Genomic DNA, 16,138 nt, shown 5'->3' on the forward strand with positions numbered 1-16,138 from the left:
AATGTGCTCCTCCCGTCACTCTGGTTGGGTGCGCATAGTAAAAAGTGCTCTTTGCAGCTAGAGAGTGCCGCGTTGACCACTGCGCATGAAGAAATATCCACCTGCAACGTTTGGTTTAGGTTTTAGGTGCATTTTTAATTTTATTGCTTAAATCGCATTTTCTGGACGAGCTGAGCACGTTTTCTGAAATGTGCTCCTCCCGTCACTCTGGTTGGGTGCGCATAGTAAAAAGTGCTCTTGGCAGCTAAAGAGTGCCGCGTTGACCACTGCGCATGAAGAAATAACCACCTGTAACGTTTGGTTTAGGTTTTGGGTGCATTTTTAATTTTATTGCTTAAATTGCATTTTCTCGTCGAGCTGAGCACGTTTTTTAAAATGCGCTCCTCCCATCACTCTGGTTGGGTGTGCATAGTAAAAAGTGCTCTTGGCAGCTAGAGAGTGCCGCGTTGACCACTGCGCATGAAGAAATGACCATCTGCAACGTTTGGTTTAGGTTTTGGGTGCATTTTTAATTTTATTGCTTCAATCGCATTTTCTCGACGAGCTGAGCACGTTTTCTGGAATGTGCTCCTCCCGTCACTCTGGATGGGTGCGCATAGTAAAAAGTGCTCTTGGCAGCTAGAGAGTGCCGCGTTGACCACTGCGCATGAAGAAATAACCACCTGCAACGTTTGGTTTAGGTTTTAGGTGCATTTTTAATTTTATTGCTTAAATCAAATTTTCTCGACGAGCTGAGCACGTTTTCTGAAATGTGCTCCTCCCGTCACTCTGGTTGGGTGCGCATAGTAAAAAGTGCTCTTGGCAGCTAGAGAGTGAGTGCCGCGTTGACCACTGCGCATGAAGAAATAACCACCTGCAACGTTTGGTTTAGGTTTTGGGTGCATTTTTAATTGTATTGCTTAAATCGCATTGTCTGGACGAGCTGAGCACGTTTTCTGAAATGTGCTCCTCCCGTCACTCTGGTTGGGTGTGCATAGTAAAAAGTGCTCTTGGCAGCTAGAGAGTGCCGCGTTGACCACTGCGCATGAAGAAATGACCATCTGCAACGTTTGGTTTATGTTTTAGGTGCATTTTTAATTTTATTGCTTAAATCGCATTTTCTGGACGAGCTGAGCACGTTTTCTGAAATGTGCTCCTCCCGTCACTCTGGTTGGGTGCGCATTGTAAAAAGTGCTCTTGGCAGCTAGAGAGTGCCGCGTTGACCACTGCACATGAAGAAATGACCATCTGCAACGTTTGGTTTAGGTTTTGGGTGCATTTTTAATTTTATTGCTTAAATCGCATTTTCTCGACGAGCTGAGCACGTTTTCTGGAATGTGCTCCTCCCGTCACTCTGGTTGGGTGTGCATAGTAAAAAGTGCTCTTGGCAGCTAGAGAGTGCCGCGTTGACTGCTGCATATGAAGAAATAACCACCTGCAACGTTTGGTTTAGGTTTTGGGTGCATTTTTAATTTTATTGCTTAAATCGCATTTTCTCGACGAGCTGAGCACGTTTTCTGAAATGTGCTCCTCCCGTCACTCTGGTTGGGTGCGCATAGTAAAAAGTGCTCTTTGCAGCTAGAGAGTGCCGCGTTGACCACTGCGCATGAAGAAATATCCACCTGCAACGTTTGGTTTAGGTTTTAGGTGCATTTTTAATTTTATTGCTTAAATCGCATTTTCTCGACGAGCTGAGCACGTTTTCTGAAATGTGCTCCTCCCGTCACTCTGGTTGGGTGTGCATAGTAAAAAGTGCTCTTGGCAGCTAGAGAGTGCCAAGGTTGACCACTGCGCATGAAGAAATGACCATCTGCAACGTTTGGTTTATGTTTTAGGTGCATTTTTAATTTTATTGCTTAAATCGCATTTTCTGGACGAGCTGAGCACGTTTTCTGAAATGTGCTCCTCCCGTCACTCTGGTTGGGTGCGCATTGTAAAAAGTGCTCTTGGCAGCTAGAGAGTGCCGCGTTGACCACTGCACATGAAGAAATGACCATCTGCAACGTTTGGTTTAGGTTTTGGGTGCATTTTTAATTTTATTGCTTAAATCGCATTTTCTCGACGAGCTGAGCACGTTTTCTGGAATGTGCTCCTCCCGTCACTCTGGTTGGGTGTGCATAGTAAAAAGTGCTCTTGGCAGCTAGAGAGTGCCGCGTTGACTGCTGCATATGAAGAAATAACCACCTGCAACGTTTGGTTTAGGTTTTGGGTGCATTTTTAATTTTATTGCTTAAATCGCATTTTCTCGACGAGCTGAGCACGTTTTCTGAAATGTGCTCCTCCCGTCACTCTGGTTGGGTGCGCATAGTAAAAAGTGCTCTTTGCAGCTAGAGAGTGCCGCGTTGACCACTGCGCATGAAGAAATATCCACCTGCAACGTTTGGTTTAGGTTTTAGGTGCATTTTTAATTTTATTGCTTAAATCGCATTTTCTCGACGAGCTGAGCACGTTTTCTGAAATGTGCTCCTCCCGTCACTCTGGTTGGGTGTGCATAGTAAAAAGTGCTCTTGGCAGCTAGAGAGTGCCGCGTTGACCACTGCGCATGAAGAAATATCCACCTGCAACGTTTGGTTTAGGTTTTAGGTGCATTTTTAATTTTATTGCTTAAATCGCATTTTCTGGACGAGCTGAGCACGTTTTCTGAAATGTGCTCCTCCCGTCACTCTGGTTGGGTGCGCATAGTAAAAAGTGCTCTTGGCAGCTAAAGAGTGCCGCGTTGACCACTGCGCATGAAGAAATAACCACCTGCAACGTTTGGTTTAGGTTTTGGGTGCATTTTTAATTTTATTGCTTAAATTGCATTTTCTCGTCGAGCTGAGCACGTTTTTTAAAATGCGCTCCTCCCATCACTCTGGTTGGGTGTGCATAGTAAAAAGTGCTCTTGGCAGCTAGAGAGTGCCGCGTTGACCACTGCGCATGAAGAAATGACCATCTGCAACGTTTGGTTTAGGTTTTGGGTGCATTTTTAATTTTATTGCTTCAATCGCATTTTCTCGACGAGCTGAGCACGTTTTCTGGAATGTGCTCCTCCCGTCACTCTGGATGGGTGCGCATAGTAAAAAGTGCTCTTGGCAGCTAGAGAGTGCCGCGTTGACCACTGCGCATGAAGAAATAACCACCTGCAACGTTTGGTTTAGGTTTTAGGTGCATTTTTAATTTTATTGCTTAAATCGCATTTTCTCGACGAGCTGAGCACGTTTTCTGAAATGTGCTCCTCCCGTCACTCTGGTTGGGTGCGCAAAGGAAAAAATGCTCTTGGCAGCTAGAGAGTGCCGCGTTGACCATTGCGCATGAAGAAATAACCACCTGCAACGTTTGGTTTAATGTTTTGGGTGCATTTTTAATTTTATTGCTTAAATCGCATTTTCTCGACGAGCTGAGCACGTTTTCTGAAATGTGCTCCTCCCGTCACTCTGGTTGGGTGCACATAGTAAAAAGTGCTCTTGGCAGCTAGAGAGTGCCGCGTTGACCAATGCGCATGAAGAAATAACCACCTGCAACGTTTGGTTTAGGTTTTTAGGTGCATTTTTAATTTTATTGCTTAAATCGCATTTTCTCGACGAGCTGAGCACGTTTTCTGAAATGTGCTCCTCCCGTCACTCTGGTTGGGTGCGCATAGTAAAAAGTGCTCTTGGCAGCTAGAGAGTGCCGCGTTGACTGCTGCATATGAAGAAATAACCACCTGCAACGTTTGGTTTAGGTTTTAGGTGCATTTTTAATTTTATTGCTTAAATCTCATTTTCTCGACGAGCTGAGCACGTTTTCTGAAATGTGCTCCTCCCGTCACTCTGGTTGGGTGCGCATAGTAAAAAGTGCTCTTGGCAGCTAGAGAGTGCCGCGTTGACTGCTGCGCATGAAGAAATAACCACCTGCAACGTTTGGTTTAGGTTTTGGGTGCATTTTTAATTCTATTGCTTAAATCGCATTTTCTCGTCGAGCTGAGCACGTTTTCTGAAATGCGCTCCTCCCGTCACTCTGGTTGGGTGCGCATAGTAAAAAGTGCTCTTGGCAGCTAGAGAGTGCCGCGTTGACCACTGCGCATGAAGAAATAACCACCTGCAACGTTTGGTTTAGGTTTTGGGTGCATTTTTAATTTTATTGCTTAAATCGCATTTTCTCGACGAGCTGAGCACGTTTTCTGAAATGTGCTCCTCCCGTCACTCTGGTTGGGTGCGCATAGTAAAAAGTGCTCTTGGCAGCTAGAGAGTGCCGCGTTGACCACTGCGCATGAAGAAATAACCACCTGCAACTTTTGGTTTGGGTTTTAGGTGCATTTTTAATTTTATTGCTTAAATTGCATTTACTCGACGAGCTGAGCACGTTTTCTGAAATGTGCTCCTCCCGTCACTCTGGTTGGGTGCGCATAGTAAAAAAGTGCTCTTGGCAGCTAGAGAGTGCCGCGTTGACCACTGCGCATGAAGAAATAACCAACTGCAACGTTTGGTTTAGGTTTTGGGTGCATTTTTAATTTTATTGCTTAAATCGCATTTTCTCGACGAGCCGAGCACGTTTTCTGAAATGTGCTCCTCACGTCACTCTGGTTGGGTGCGCATAGTAAAAAGTGCTCTTGGCAGCTAGAGAGTGCCGCGTTGACCACTGCGCATGAAGAAATATCCACTTGCAACGTTTGGTTTAGGTTTTAGGTGCATTTTTTATTTTATTGCTTAAATCGCATTTTCTCGACGAGCTGAGCACGTTTTCTGAAATGTGCTCCTCCCGTCACTCTGGTTGGGTGCGCATAGTAAAAAGTGCTCTTGGCAGCTAGAGAGTGCCGCGTTGACTGCTGCATATGAAGAAATAACCACCTGAAACGTTTGGTTTAGGTTTTGGGTGCATTTTTAATTTTATTGCTTAAATCGCATTTTCTCGACGAGCTGAGCACGTTTTCTGAAATGTGCTCCTCCCGTCACTCTGGTTGGGTGCGCATAGTAAAAAGTGCTCTTGGCAGCTAGAGAGTGCCGCGTTGACCACTGCACATGAAGAAATAACCACCTGCAACGTTTGGTTTAGGTTTCGGGTGCATTTTTAATTTTATTGCTTAAATCGCATTTTCTCGACGAGCTGAGCACGTTTTCTGAAATGCGCTCCTCCCGTCACTCTGGTTGGGTGTGCATAGTAAAAAGTGCTCTTGGCAGCTAGAGAGTGCCGCGTTGACCACTGCACATGAAGAAATGACCATCTGCAACGTTTGGTTTAGGTTTTGGGTGCATTTTTAATTTTATTGCTTAAATCGCATTTTCTCGACGAGCTGAGCACGTTTTCTGGAATGTGCTCCTCCCGTCACTCTGGTTGGGTGCGCATAGTAAAAAGTGCTCTTGGCAGCTAGAGAGTGCCGCGTTGACCACTGCGCATGAAGAAATAACCACCTGCAACGTTTGGTTTAGGTTTTGGGTGCATTTTTAATTTTATTGCTTAAATCGCATTTACTCGACGAGCTGAGCACGTTTTCTGAAATGTGCTCCTCCCGTCACTCTGGTTGGGTGCGCATAGTAAAAAGTGCTCTTGGCAGCTAGAGAGTGCCGCGTTGACTGCTGCGCACGAAGAAATAACCACCTGCAACGTTTGGTTTAGGTTTTAGGTGCATTTTTAATTTTATTGCTTAAATCGCATTTTCTCGACGAGCTCAGCTCGTTTTCTGGAATGTGCTCCTCCCGTCACTCTGGTTGGGTGTGTATAGTAAAAAGTGCTCTTGGCAGCTAGAGAGTGCCGCGTTGACCGCTGCGCATGAATAAATGACCATCTGCAGCGTTTGGTTTAGGTTTTAGGTGCATTTTTAATTTTATTGCTTAAATCGCATTTTCTCGACGAGCTGAGCACGTTTTCTGAAATGTGCTCCTCCCGTCACTCTGGTTGGGTGCGCATAGTAAAAAGTGCTCTTGGCAGCTAGAGAGTGCCGCGTTGACCACTGCGCATGAAGAAATGACCATCTGCAACGTTTGGTTTAGGTTTTGGGTGCATTTTTAATTTTATTGCTTAAATCGCATTTTCTGGACGAGCTGAGCACGTTTTCTGAAATGTGCTCCTCCCGTCACTCTGGTTGGGTGCGCATAGTAAAAAGTGCTCTTGGCAGCTAGAGAGTGCCGCGTTGACCACTGCGCATGAAGAAATAACCACCTGCAACGTTTGGTTTAGGTTTTGGGTGCATTTGTAATTTTATTGCTTAAATTGCATTTACTCGACGAGCTGAGCACGTTTTCTGAAATGTGCTCCTCCCGTCACTCTGGTTGGGTGCGCATAGTAAAAAGTGCTCTTGGCAGCTAGAGAGTGCCGCCTTGACTGCTGCGCATGAAGAAATAACCACCTGCAACGTTTGGTTTAGGTTTTTAGGTGCATTTTTAATTTTATTGCTTAAATCGCATTTTCTCGACGAGCTGAGCACGTTTTCTGAAATGTGCTCCTCCCGTCACTCTGGTTGGGTGCGCATAGTAAAAAGTGCGCTTGGCAGCTAGAGAGTGCCGCGTTGACCACTGCGCATGAAGAAATAACCACCTGCAACGTTTGGTTTAGGTTTTGGGTGCATTTTTAATTTTATTGCTTAAATCGCATTTTCTCGACGAGTTGAGCACGTTTTCTGAAATGTGCTCCTCACGTCACTCTGGTTGGGTGCACATAGTAAAAAGTGCTCTTGGCAGCTAGAGAGTGCCGCGTTGACCAATGCGCATGAAGAAATAACCACCTGCAACGTTTGGTTTAGGTTTTTAGGTGCATTTTTAATTTTATTGCTTAAATCGCATTTTCTCGACGAGCTGAGCACGTTTTCTGAAATGTGCTCCTCCCGTCACTCTGGTTGGGTGCGCATAGTAAAAAGTGCTCTTGGCAGCTAGAGAGTGCCGTGTTGACTGCTGCGCATGAAGAAATAACCACCTGCAACTTTTGGTTTAGGTTTTAGGTGCATTTTTCATTTTATTGCTTAAATCGCATTTTCTCGACGAGCTGAGCACGTTTTCTGAAATGCGCTCCTCCCGTCACTCTGGTTGGGTGCGCATAGTAAAAAGTGCTCTTGGCAGCTAGAGAGTGCCGCGTTGACCACTGCGCATGAAGAAATAACCACCTGCAAGGTTTGGTTTAGGTTTTGGGTGCATTTTTAATTTTATTGCTTAAATCGCATTGTCTGGACGAGCTGAGCACGTTTTCTGAAATGTGCTCCTCCCGTCAATCTGGTTGGGTGTGCATAGTAAAAAGTGCTCTTGGCAGCTCGAGAGTGCCGCGTTGACCACTGCGCATAAAGAAATAACCACCTGCAACGTTTGGTTTAGGTTTTTAGGTGCATTTTTAATTTTATTGCTTAAATCGCATTTTCTCGACGAGCTGAGCACGTTTTCTGAAATGCGCTCCTCCCGTCACTCTGGTTGGGTGTGCATAGTAAAAAGTGCTCTTGGCAGCTAGAGAGTGCCGCGTTGACCACTGCGCATGAAGAAATGACCATCTGCAACGTTTGGTTTAGGTTTTAGGTGCATTTTTAATTTTATTGCTTAAATCGCATTTTCTGGACGAGCTAAGCACGTTTTCTGAAATGTGCTCCTCCCGTCACTCTGGTTGGGTGCGCATAGTAAAAAGTGCTCTTGGAAGCTAGAGATCCGCGTTGACCACTGCACATGAAGAAATAACCACCTGCAACATTTGGTTTAGGTTTTGGGTGCATTTTTAATTTTATTGCTTAAATCGCATTTTCTCGACGAGCTGAGCACGTTTTCTGAAATGTGCTCCTCCCGTCACTCTGGTTGGGTGCGCATAGTAAAAAGTGCTCTTGGCAGCTAGAGAGTGCCGCGTTGACCACTGCGCATGAAGAAATAACCACCTGCAACGTTTGGTTTAGGTTTTGGGTGCATTTTTAATTTTATTGCCTAAATCGCATTTTCTCGTCGAGCTGAGCACGTTTTCTGAAATGCGCTCCTCCCGTCACTCTGGTTGGGTGTGCATAGTAAAAAGTGCTCTTGGCAGCTAGAGAGTGCCGCGTTGACCACTGCGCATGAAGAAATGAACATCTGCAACGTTTGGTTTAGGTTTTGGGTGCATTTTTAATTTTATTGCTTAAATCGCATTTTCTCGACGAGCTGAGCACGTTTTCTGAAATGTGCTCCTCCCGTCACTCTGGTTGGGTGCGCATAGTAAAAAGTGCTCTTGGCAGCTAGAGAGTGCCGCGTTGACCACTGCGCATGAAAAAATAACCACCTGCAACGTTTGCTTTAGGTTTTAGGTGCATTTTTAATTTTATTGCTTAAATCGCATTTTCTCGAGCTGAGCACGTTTTCTGAAATGTGCTCCTCCCGTCACTCTGGTTGGGTGCGCATAGTAAAAAGTGCTCTTGGAAGCTAGAGAGTGCCGCGTTGACCGCTGCGCATGAAGAAATAACCACCTGCAACGTTTGGTTTAGGTTTTAGGTGCATTTTTAATTTTATTGCTTAAATCGCATTTTCTCGACGAGCTGAGCACGTTTTCTGAAATGTGCTCCTCCCGTCACTCTGGTTGGGTGCGCATAATAAAAAGTGTTCTTGGCAGCTAGAGAGTGCCGCGTTGACTGCTGCGCACGAAGAAATAACCACCTGCAACGTTTGGTTTAGGTTTTGGGTGCATTTTTAATTTTATTGCTTAAATTGCATTTTCTCGACGAGCTGAGCACGTTTTCTGAAATGTGCTCCTCCCGTCACTCTGGTTGGGTGCGCATAGTAAAAAGTGCTCTTGGCAGCTAGAGAGTGCCGCGTTGACTGCTGCATATGAAGAAATAACCACCTGCAACGTTTGGTTTAGGTTTAGGGTGCATTTTTAATTTTATTGCTTAAATCGCATTTTCTCAACGAGCTGAGCACGTTTTCTGAAATGTGCTCCTCCCGTCACTCTGGTTGGGTGCGCATAGTAAAAAGTGCTCTTGGCAGCTAGAGAGTGCCGCGTTGACCACTGCGCATGAAGAAATGACCATCTGCAACGTTTGGTTTAGGTTTTGGGTGCATTTTTAATTTTATTGCTTAAATCGCATTTTCTCGACGAGCTGAGCACGTTTTCTGGAATGTGCTCCTCCCGTCACTCTGGTTGGGTGCGCATAGTAAAAAGTGCTCTTGGCAGCTAGAGAGTGCCGCGTTGACCACTGCACATGAAGAAATGACCATCTGCAACGTTTGGTTTAGGTTTTGGGTGCATTTTTAATTTTATTGCTTAAATCGCATTTTCTCGACGAGCTGAGCACGTTTTCTGAAATGTGCTCCTCCCGTCACTCTGGTTGGGTGCGCATAGTAAAAAGTGCTCTTGGCAGCTAGAGAGTGCCGCGTTGACTGCTGCATATGAAGAAATAACCACCTGCAACGTTTGGTTTAGGTTTTGGGTGCATTTTTAATTTTATTGCTTAAATCGCATTTTCTCGACGAGCTGAGCACGTTTTCTGAAATGTGCTCCTCCCGTCACTCTGGTTGGGTGCGCATAGTAAAAAGTGCTCTTGGCAGCTAGAGAGTGCCGCGTTGACCACTGCGCATGAAGAAATAACCACCTGCAACGTTTGGTTTAGGTTTTGGGTGCATTTTTAATTTTATTGCTTAAATCGCATTTTCTCGACGAGCTGAGCACGTTTTCTGAAATGCGCTCCTCCCGTCACTCTGGTTGGGTGTGCATAGTAAAAAGTGCTCTTGGCAGCTAGAGAGTGCCGCGTTGACCACTGCACATGAAGAAATAACCATCTGCAACGTTTGGTTTAGGTTTTGGGTGCATTTTTAATTTTATTGCTTAAATCGCATTTTCTCGACGAGCTGAGCACGTTTTCTGGAATGTGCTCCTCCCGTCACTCTGGTTGGGTGCGCATAGTAAAAAGTGCTCTTGGCAGCTAGAGAGTGCCACGTTGACCACTGCGCATGAAGAAACAACAACCTGCAACGTTTGGTTTAGGTTTTAGGTGCATTTTTAATTGTACGGCTTAAATGGCATTTTCTCGACGAGCTGAGCACATTTTCTGAAATGTGCTCCTCCCGTCACTCTGGTTGGGTGCGCATAGTAAAAAGTGCTCTTGGCAGCTAGAGAGTGCCGCGTTGACCACTGCGCATGAAGAAATAACCACCTGCAACGTTTGGTTTAGGTTTTGGGTGCATTTTTAATTTTATTGCTTAAATCGCATTTTCTCGACGAGCTGAGCACGTTTTCTGGAATGTGCTCCTCCCGTCACTCTGGTTGGGTGCGCATAGTAAAAAGTGCTCTTGGCAGCTAGAGAGTGCCGCGTTGACCACTGCGCATGAAGAAATAACCACCTGCAACGTTTGGTTTAGGTTTTGGGTGCATTTTTAATTTTATTGCTTAAATCGCATTTTCTCGACGAGCTGAGCACGTTTTCTGAAATGCGCTCCTCCCGTCACTGTGGTTGGGTGTGCATAGTAAAAAGTGCTCTTGGCAGCTAGAGAGTGCCGCGTTGACCACTGCACATGAAGAAATAACCACCTGCAACGTTTGGTTTAGGTTTTAGGTGCATTTTTAATTTTATTGCTTAAATCAAATTTTCTCGACGAGCTGAGCACGTTTTCTGAAATGTGCTCCTCCCGTCACTCTGGTTGGGTGCGCATAGTAAAAAGTGCTCTTGGCAGCTAGAGAGTGAGTGCCGCGTTGACCACTGCGCATGAAGAAATAACCACCTGCAACGTTTGGTTTAGGTTTTGGGTGCATTTTTAATTGTATTGCTTAAATCGCATTGTCTGGACGAGCTGAGCACGTTTTCTGAAATGTGCTCCTCCCGTCACTCTGGTTGGGTGTGCATAGTAAAAAGTGCTCTTGGCAGCTAGAGAGTGCCGCGTTGACCACTGCGCATGAAGAAATGACCATCTGCAACGTTTGGTTTATGTTTTAGGTGCATTTTTAATTTTATTGCTTAAATCGCATTTTCTGGACGAGCTGAGCACGTTTTCTGAAATGTGCTCCTCCCGTCACTCTGGTTGGGTGCGCATTGTAAAAAGTGCTCTTGGCAGCTAGAGAGTGCCGCGTTGACCACTGCACATGAAGAAATGACCATCTGCAACGTTTGGTTTAGGTTTTGGGTGCATTTTTAATTTTATTGCTTAAATCGCATTTTCTCGACGAGCTGAGCACGTTTTCTGGAATGTGCTCCTCCCGTCACTCTGGTTGGGTGTGCATAGTAAAAAGTGCTCTTGGCAGCTAGAGAGTGCCGCGTTGACTGCTGCATATGAAGAAATAACCACCTGCAACGTTTGGTTTAGGTTTTGGGTGCATTTTTAATTTTATTGCTTAAATCGCATTTTCTCGACGAGCTGAGCACGTTTTCTGAAATGTGCTCCTCCCGTCACTCTGGTTGGGTGCGCATAGTAAAAAGTGCTCTTTGCAGCTAGAGAGTGCCGCGTTGACCACTGCGCATGAAGAAATATCCACCTGCAACGTTTGGTTTAGGTTTTAGGTGCATTTTTAATTTTATTGCTTAAATCGCATTTTCTCGACGAGCTGAGCACGTTTTCTGAAATGTGCTCCTCCCGTCACTCTGGTTGGGTGTGCATAGTAAAAAGTGCTCTTGGCAGCTAGAGAGTGCCAAGGTTGACCACTGCGCATGAAGAAATGACCATCTGCAACGTTTGGTTTATGTTTTAGGTGCATTTTTAATTTTATTGCTTAAATCGCATTTTCTGGACGAGCTGAGCACGTTTTCTGAAATGTGCTCCTCCCGTCACTCTGGTTGGGTGCGCATTGTAAAAAGTGCTCTTGGCAGCTAGAGAGTGCCGCGTTGACCACTGCACATGAAGAAATGACCATCTGCAACGTTTGGTTTAGGTTTTGGGTGCATTTTTAATTTTATTGCTTAAATCGCATTTTCTCGACGAGCTGAGCACGTTTTCTGGAATGTGCTCCTCCCGTCACTCTGGTTGGGTGTGCATAGTAAAAAGTGCTCTTGGCAGCTAGAGAGTGCCGCGTTGACTGCTGCATATGAAGAAATAACCACCTGCAACGTTTGGTTTAGGTTTTGGGTGCATTTTTAATTTTATTGCTTAAATCGCATTTTCTCGACGAGCTGAGCACGTTTTCTGAAATGTGCTCCTCCCGTCACTCTGGTTGGGTGCGCATAGTAAAAAGTGCTCTTTGCAGCTAGAGAGTGCCGCGTTGACCACTGCGCATGAAGAAATATCCACCTGCAACGTTTGGTTTAGGTTTTAGGTGCATTTTTAATTTTATTGCTTAAATCGCATTTTCTCGACGAGCTGAGCACGTTTTCTGAAATGTGCTCCTCCCGTCACTCTGGTTGGGTGTGCATAGTAAAAAGTGCTCTTGGCAGCTAGAGAGTGCCGCGTTGACCACTGCGCATGAAGAAATATCCACCTGCAACGTTTGGTTTAGGTTTTAGGTGCATTTTTAATTTTATTGCTTAAATCGCATTTTCTGGACGAGCTGAGCACGTTTTCTGAAATGTGCTCCTCCCGTCACTCTGGTTGGGTGCGCATAGTAAAAAGTGCTCTTGGCAGCTAAAGAGTGCCGCGTTGACCACTGCGCATGAAGAAATAACCACCTGCAACGTTTGGTTTAGGTTTTGGGTGCATTTTTAATTTTATTGCTTAAATTGCATTTTCTCGTCGAGCTGAGCACGTTTTTTAAAATGCGCTCCTCCCATCACTCTGGTTGGGTGTGCATAGTAAAAAGTGCTCTTGGCAGCTAGAGAGTGCCGCGTTGACCACTGCGCATGAAGAAATGACCATCTGCAACGTTTGGTTTAGGTTTTGGGTGCATTTTTAATTTTATTGCTTCAATCGCATTTTCTCGACGAGCTGAGCACGTTTTCTGGAATGTGCTCCTCCCGTCACTCTGGATGGGTGCGCATAGTAAAAAGTGCTCTTGGCAGCTAGAGAGTGCCGCGTTGACCACTGCGCATGAAGAAATAACCACCTGCAACGTTTGGTTTAGGTTTTAGGTGCATTTTTAATTTTATTGCTTAAATCGCATTTTCTCGACGAGCTGAGCACGTTTTCTGAAATGTGCTCCTCCCGTCACTCTGGTTGGGTGCGCAAAGGAAAAAATGCTCTTGGCAGCTAGAGAGTGCCGCGTTGACCATTGCGCATGAAGAAATAACCACCTGCAACGTTTGGTTTAATGTTTTGGGTGCATTTTTAATTTTATTGCTTAAATCGCATTTTCTCGACGAGCTGAGCACGTTTTCTGAAATGTGCTCCTCCCGTCACTCTGGTTGGGTGCACATAGTAAAAAGTGCTCTTGGCAGCTAGAGAGTGCCGCGTTGACCAATGCGCATGAAGAAATAACCACCTGCAACGTTTGGTTTAGGTTTTTAGGTGCATTTTTAATTTTATTGCTTAAATCGCATTTTCTCGACGAGCTGAGCACGTTTTCTGAAATGTGCTCCTCCCGTCACTCTGGTTGGGTGCGCATAGTAAAAAGTGCTCTTGGCAGCTAGAGAGTGCCGCGTTGACTGCTGCATATGAAGAAATAACCACCTGCAACGTTTGGTTTAGGTTTTAGGTGCATTTTTAATTTTATTGCTTAAATCTCATTTTCTCGACGAGCTGAGCACGTTTTCTGAAATGTGCTCCTCCCGTCACTCTGGTTGGGTGCGCATAGTAAAAAGTGCTCTTGGCAGCTAGAGAGTGCCGCGTTGACTGCTGCGCATGAAGAAATAACCACCTGCAACGTTTGGTTTAGGTTTTGGGTGCATTTTTAATTCTATTGCTTAAATCGCATTTTCTCGTCGAGCTGAGCACGTTTTCTGAAATGCGCTCCTCCCGTCACTCTGGTTGGGTGCGCATAGTAAAAAGTGCTCTTGGCAGCTAGAGAGTGCCGCGTTGACCACTGCGCATGAAGAAATAACCACCTGCAACGTTTGGTTTAGGTTTTGGGTGCATTTTTAATTTTATTGCTTAAATCGCATTTTCTCGACGAGCTGAGCACGTTTTCTGAAATGTGCTCCTCCCGTCACTCTGGTTGGGTGCGCATAGTAAAAAGTGCTCTTGGCAGCTAGAGAGTGCCGCGTTGACCACTGCGCATGAAGAAATAACCACCTGCAACTTTTGGTTTGGGTTTTAGGTGCATTTTTAATTTTATTGCTTAAATTGCATTTACTCGACGAGCTGAGCACGTTTTCTGAAATGTGCTCCTCCCGTCACTCTGGTTGGGTGCGCATAGTAAAAAAGTGCTCTTGGCAGCTAGAGAGTGCCGCGTTGACCACTGCGCATGAAGAAATAACCAACTGCAACGTTTGGTTTAGGTTTTGGGTGCATTTTTAATTTTATTGCTTAAATCGCATTTTCTCGACGAGCCGAGCACGTTTTCTGAAATGTGCTCCTCACGTCACTCTGGTTGGGTGCGCATAGTAAAAAGTGCTCTTGGCAGCTAGAGAGTGCCGCGTTGACCACTGCGCATGAAGAAATATCCACTTGCAACGTTTGGTTTAGGTTTTAGGTGCATTTTTTATTTTATTGCTTAAATCGCATTTTCTCGACGAGCTGAGCACGTTTTCTGAAATGTGCTCCTCCCGTCACTCTGGTTGGGTGCGCATAGTAAAAAGTGCTCTTGGCAGCTAGAGAGTGCCGCGTTGACTGCTGCATATGAAGAAATAACCACCTGAAACGTTTGGTTTAGGTTTTGGGTGCATTTTTAATTTTATTGCTTAAATCGCATTTTCTCGACGAGCTGAGCACGTTTTCTGAAATGTGCTCCTCCCGTCACTCTGGTTGGGTGCGCATAGTAAAAAGTGCTCTTGGCAGCTAGAGAGTGCCGCGTTGACCACTGCACATGAAGAAATAACCACCTGCAACGTTTGGTTTAGGTTTCGGGTGCATTTTTAATTTTATTGCTTAAATCGCATTTTCTCGACGAGCTGAGCACGTTTTCTGAAATGCGCTCCTCCCGTCACTCTGGTTGGGTGTGCATAGTAAAAAGTGCTCTTGGCAGCTAGAGAGTGCCGCGTTGACCACTGCACATGAAGAAATGACCATCTGCAACGTTTGGTTTAGGTTTTGGGTGCATTTTTAATTTTATTGCTTAAATCGCATTTTCTCGACGAGCTGAGCACGTTTTCTGGAATGTGCTCCTCCCGTCACTCTGGTTGGGTGCGCATAGTAAAAAGTGCTCTTGGCAGCTAGAGAGTGCCGCGTTGACCACTGCGCATGAAGAAATAACCACCTGCAACGTTTGGTTTAGGTTTTGGGTGCATTTTTAATTTTATTGCTTAAATCGCATTTACTCGACGAGCTGAGCACGTTTTCTGAAATGTGCTCCTCCCGTCACTCTGGTTGGGTGCGCATAGTAAAAAGTGCTCTTGGCAGCTAGAGAGTGCCGCGTTGACTGCTGCGCACGAAGAAATAACCACCTGCAACGTTTGGTTTAGGTTTTAGGTGCATTTTTAATTTTATTGCTTAAATCGCATTTTCTCGACGAGCTCAGCTCGTTTTCTGGAATGTGCTCCTCCCGTCACTCTGGTTGGGTGTGTATAGTAAAAAGTGCTCTTGGCAGCTAGAGAGTGCCGCGTTGACCGCTGCGCATGAATAAATGACCATCTGCAGCGTTTGGTTTAGGTTTTAGGTGCATTTTTAATTTTATTGCTTAAATCGCATTTTCTCGACGAGCTGAGCACGTTTTCTGAAATGTGCTCCTCCCGTCACTCTGGTTGGGTGCGCATAGTAAAAAGTGCTCTTGGCAGCTAGAGAGTGCCGCGTTGACCACTGCGCATGAAGAAATGACCATCTGCAACGTTTGGTTTAGGTTTTGGGTGCATTTTTAATTTTATTGCTTAAATCGCATTTTCTGGACGAGCTGAGCACGTTTTCTGAAATGTGCTCCTCCCGTCACTCTGGTTGGGTGCGCATAGTAAAAAGTGCTCTTGGCAGCTAGAGAGTGCCGCGTTGACCACTGCGCATGAAGAAATAACCACCTGCAACGTTTGGTTTAGGTTTTAGGTGCATTTTTAATTTTATTGCTTAAATCGCATTTTCTCGACGAGCTGAGCACGTTTTCTGAAATGTGCTCCTCCCGTCACTCTGGTTGGGTGCGCAAAGGAAAAAATGCTCTTGGCAGCTAGAGAGTGCCGCGTTGACCATTGCGCATGAAGAAATAACCACCTGCAACGTTTGGTTTAATGTTTTGGGTGCATTTTTAATTTTATTGCTTAAATCGCATTTTCTCGACGAGCTGAGCACGTTTTCTGAAATGTGCTCCTCCCGTCACTCTGGTTGGGTGCACATAGTAA

The sequence above is a fragment of the Syngnathus scovelli genome, chromosome 8 (genome assembly GCF_024217435.2).
Source record: "Syngnathus scovelli strain Florida chromosome 8, RoL_Ssco_1.2, whole genome shotgun sequence".
In the NCBI taxonomy this organism is placed as follows: domain Eukaryota; kingdom Metazoa; phylum Chordata; class Actinopteri; order Syngnathiformes; family Syngnathidae; genus Syngnathus; species Syngnathus scovelli.